A 4,899-nucleotide genomic window follows, 5' to 3' on the forward strand; every position below is an offset into this window, starting at 1 on the left:
CCATAGTTTGGCTATTATGGACATTGCTGCTATAAACATTGGGGTGCATGTGCCCCTTTGGATCATTTTTGATTTGCATCTTTGGGGTAAATACCTAGTAGTGCAATTGCTGGGTCATAGGGTAGCTCTATTTTTAACTTCTTGAGGAAACTTTGTACTGTTTTCCATAGTGGCTATACCAGCTTGTATTCCCACCAACAGTGTAAGAGAGTTCCCCTTCCTCTACATTCTCGCCAACATTTTTTTTTCCCTCTCTTGTAAATTTTAGCAATTCTGACTCCTGTGAGGTGGTATCTCATTGTCCTTTTGATTTGTATTGCCCTGATGTCAAGTGATGTGGAGCATTTTTTCATATGCCTGTTGGCTATTTGGATGACTTCTTTGGAGAAATGTCTCTTCATGTCTTCTGTCCATTTCTTGACTGGATTATTTGTTTTTTTGGGTGTTGAGTTTGGTAAGCTTTTATAGATCCTGGATGATAAAAATATCACTTTACGAAAATGGCAGGCAAGCTGGACATGGGGGAAATGGTGAGTTTCAGCAAGGCCAAGCTGAAGAAAATGGAGATGCAGGAGTAAAACACACTGCTGACCAAAGAAACCATTGAGCAGGAGAAGTGGAATGAAATTTCCTAAGAAGCTAGAGGATCCCCACCCTGTCATCTTCAAGACACTCTAGTTGTGATGTGGAGGAAGAATAGCCATCAGCAAGATGCATATAAGCAACAAGTGGCACTGTGAACCTGGGCACTCTGAGCTGATGTCACCAGCCTGCAGGTCTCTGAGGGGACGCCCCCACACACATGCACAACAATCAGACTGCCAAATTCTCTGGTTTTCCCTAGGATTATAGCAAATTATTTGCATGATTAAAGAAAAAATCATACATGATGGCAAAACAACATACATGATGGCAAAACCAAACAAATAAACAAATAAAAAATGCATGTGGCTGTACAATTTTCCCAACACCATTTGTTGAAGACTGTCTTTTTTACATTAGATATCCTTTCCTGCTTTGTCAAAGATTAGTTGACCATAGGGTTGAGGGTACATTTCCGGTTCTCTATTTTTTCCATTGATCTATGTGTCTGTTTTTATCCCAGTACCATACTGTCTTGATGATTACAGCTTTGTAATAAAGCTTTAAGTCCGTCATTGTGATGCCACCAACTTTGGTTTTCTTTTTCAATGTTCCTCTGGCTATTCAGGGTCTTTTCTGGTTCCATACAAATCTTAGGATTATTAGTTCCAGCTCTGTGAAAAATGTTGATGGTATCTTGATAGGGTTTGCTTTGAATGTGTAGATTGTCCTGGGTAGCATAACTTTTTTAAAATTTTATTTTATTTTTCAGTGTTCCAAGATTCATTATTTATGGACCACACCCAGCATGTATTCTTCCAATACATAAGCATTGAATTTTTTTTCATTTCTTTGTGTCTTCCTCAATTTATTTCACAAGTGTTATGTAATTTTTATTTTTTTTACTTTTTTATATTTTATTTATTTATTTGACAGAGAGAGAGAGACCACAAGTAGGCAGAGAGGCAGGCACAGAGAGAGGGGGAAGCAGGCTCCCTGCTGAGCAGAGAGCCCCGATGTGGGCCTCAATCCCAGGACCCTGAGATCATGACATGACCCGAAGGCAGAGGCTTAACCCACTGAGCCACCTAGGCGCCCTTATGGAATTTTTAGAGTATAGATCCTTTACCTTTTGCTTAGGATTATTTCTAGGTATCTTATGGTTTTGGAGGCAACTGTAAATGGGATTGATTCCTTAATTTCTCTTTTTTCTGCCTCATTGTTAGTGTACAGAAATGCAACTGATTTCTGTGCATTCGTTTTATATCCTGCCATGTTGCTGAACTCCTGTATAAGTTCTAGGAATTTTGGGGTGGAATCTTTTGGGTTTTCCACATAAAATAAGAGTTAGAATTTGAATATGTCTTTGCTAATTTGAATGCCTTTTATTTCTTTTTGTTGTCTGATTGCTGCTGGTAGGACTTCTAATACTATGTCGAGCAATGTAGTGACAGTAGGCATCCCTGTCATGTTCCTGAACTTAGGAGGAAACGAGAATGATATTTGCTTTTTGTGGGCTTTTTGTAGATGGCTTTTATGATATTGGGTTATGGTCCCTCTATCCTTACACTGTGGAGAGTTTTAATCAAGAAAGAATGCTGCATTTTGTCAAATGCTTTTTCTGCATCTCTAGAGAGGATCATATGTTCTCATTCTTTCTTTCATTACTATGATGTATCACATTGATTGATTTGTGAATGTTGAGCCACCCTTGCAGCACAGGAATTAATCCCACTTGGTCATGGTGAATAATCCTTTTAATGTACTCTTGCATCCTATTGGCTAGTATCTTGGTAAGAATTTTGCCATTCATATTCATTCATCAGGAATGTTTATCTGTAAATCTTCTTTTTTGGTGAGGTCTTTGTCTGGTTTTGGGATGAAGGTAGTTCTGGCCTCATAGAAGAGTTTGGAAGTTTTCCTTCCATATCTATTTTTGAAACAGCTTCAGAAGAATAGTTACGATTTCTTCTTTAAATGTTTGGTAGAATTCCCCTGAGAAGCTATCCAGCCCTAGACTCTTGTTTGTTCAGATATTTTTTATTACTGTTTCAATTTCCTTGCTGGTTATGGGTCTGTTCAGGTTTTCTATTTCTTTCTTTTTCAGTTTTGGTATTTTATAAATTTCCAGGAATGCATCCATTTCTTCCAGATTGTCAAATTTGCTGGCATATAGTTGCTCATATGTTCTTATAATTGTATTTTCATGGTGATCTCACCTCTTTTATTCATGATTATATTAATTTGGGTCCTTTCTCTTTCCTTTTTGATAAGTCTGTCTAGGGGTTTATCAATCTTATTAATTCTTTCAAAGAATGAGTTTCTAGTTTCTTGGATCTATTCTGCTGTTCTTTCTGGTTTCTAGTTCATTGATTTCTGCTCTTATCTTTATTATTTCTCTTCTCCTGCTTGGTTTAGACTTATTTGCTATTCTTTCTCCAGCTCCTTTAAGTGTAAGGTTAGCTTGTGTATTTGAAACTTTTCTAGTTTTTTGAGAAAGGTTTCTATTTCTATGTACTTCCCTCTTAGGACCAATTTGCTGCATCCTAAAGGTTTTGAACAGTTGTGTTTGCATTTTTATTTGTTTCCATGAATTTTTTAAGTTCTTTAATTTTCTGGTTGACCCATTCATTCTTTAGTAGGATGTTCTTTGGCTTCCATGTAGTTGAGTTCTTTCCAACTTTCCTCTTGTGATTGAGTTCAGGTTTCAAAACATTGCATTCTGAAAATACACAATGATCCCAATCTTTTGGTACCAGTTGAGACCTGATTTGTGACCCAATATGTGATCTATTCTGGAGACTGTTCTATGTGCACATGAGAAAAATGTGTATTCTGTTGCTTTAGGATGGAATGCTCTGTATATATCTGTGAAGTCCATCTGATCCAGTGTGTCATTCAAAGCCCTTGTTTCTTGTTTATCTTCTGCTTAAATGTTCTGTCCATTCCTGTGAGGTGGGTGTTGAAGTCCCTTACTATTATTGTATTATTATTAATGTGTTCCATTAATTTGGTTATTAATTGGTGGATATAATTGTGTGCTCCAAAGGTAGGGGCATAAATATTTATCATTGTTAGACCATCTTGTTGGATAGACACTTTAAGTATGATATAGTGTCCCTCTTCTTCCCTTATAACAGTCTTTAGCTTAAAAATCTAGTTTTTCTGATATGAGGATTGCTAGCCCAGCTTTCTTTTGAGGTCCATTAGCATGACAAATGGTTCACCCCCTCACTTCCTATCTGGAGGTGTCCTTGGTTTTAAATGAGTTTCTTCTAGACAGCATATGGATGGGTCTTGCTTTTTTATCCAATCTAATACCCTGTGTCTTTTAATTGGAGCATTTAGCCCATGTACATTTAGAGTAACTATTGAAATATATAAATTTATTGCCATGTATTACCTATAAAGTCCCTGTTTATGTAGATTGTCTCTTTTTCTCTGGCCTATGTTACTTTTGGGCTCTCTCTTCACTTACAGGATCCCTTTTAATATTTATTTCAGGACTGCTTTAGTGATCACAAATTCTTTTAGCTTCTGTTTGTCCTGGAAGCTTTTTATCTCTCCTTACTTTCTGAATGATGACCTTGCTGGATAATGTATTCTTGGCTCCATGTTCTTCTCATTTAATACCCTGAATATATCATGCCAGCTCTCTCTGGCCTGACAGGTCTCTGTGGATAGGTCTGCTGCCAGCCTAATGTTTCTGCACTTGAGGTTAAGAAGCTCTTGCCCTCAGCTGCTTTCAGGATTTTCTTTTCATCTCTGAAATTTTCAAGCTCCCCTATCAGGGTATTGATCTATTTTAATGATTCTGAGGGGGGTTCTCTGTGCATCCTGGACTTGAATGCCTGCTTCCTTCCCCAAGTTATGGAAGCTCTCAGCTATAATTTGCTCAAACGTACCTTCTGTTCCTTTCTTTCTTCTTCCTCTGCAACCCCAATAATTCTAATATTGTTTCACTTTATGGTATCACTGATTTCTCTAAGCCTCCTCTCACGGTCCATTAGTTGCTTTTCTCTCTTTTTCTCAGCTTTCTTTCTTAACATCAACCTGTCTTCTATGTCACTTACTCTTCAGCCTCATTTATTCTAGCTATTAGAGCATTCAATTTAGATTTCATCTCAGTTAAGCATTTTTAATTTAATCCTGATTAGATTTCATTTCTGCACTAGGGATTCTCTAGTGTCTTTATGCTTTCTTCAAGCCCAGCTAGTAATTTTATAAATATTATTCTGAATTCTACATCTGACATTTTACTTATATCCATATTGATTAGATCTATGGCAGAAAATATTACCTGTTTCTATTTTTGTT

General features: G+C 37.0%; 1 pseudogene; it reads left to right on the plus strand.

The window, feature by feature from the left end:
• Window positions 1-500: 500 nt before the first annotated feature.
• LOC111140462 lies at window positions 501-635 on the plus strand (annotated as a pseudogene).
• Window positions 636-4,899: the final 4,264 nt, after the last annotated feature.

This window comes from Enhydra lutris, unplaced genomic scaffold (genome assembly GCF_002288905.1).
Source record: "Enhydra lutris kenyoni isolate GAN:26980312 unplaced genomic scaffold, ASM228890v2 scaffoldscaffold1604, whole genome shotgun sequence".
In the NCBI taxonomy this organism is placed as follows: domain Eukaryota; kingdom Metazoa; phylum Chordata; class Mammalia; order Carnivora; family Mustelidae; genus Enhydra; species Enhydra lutris.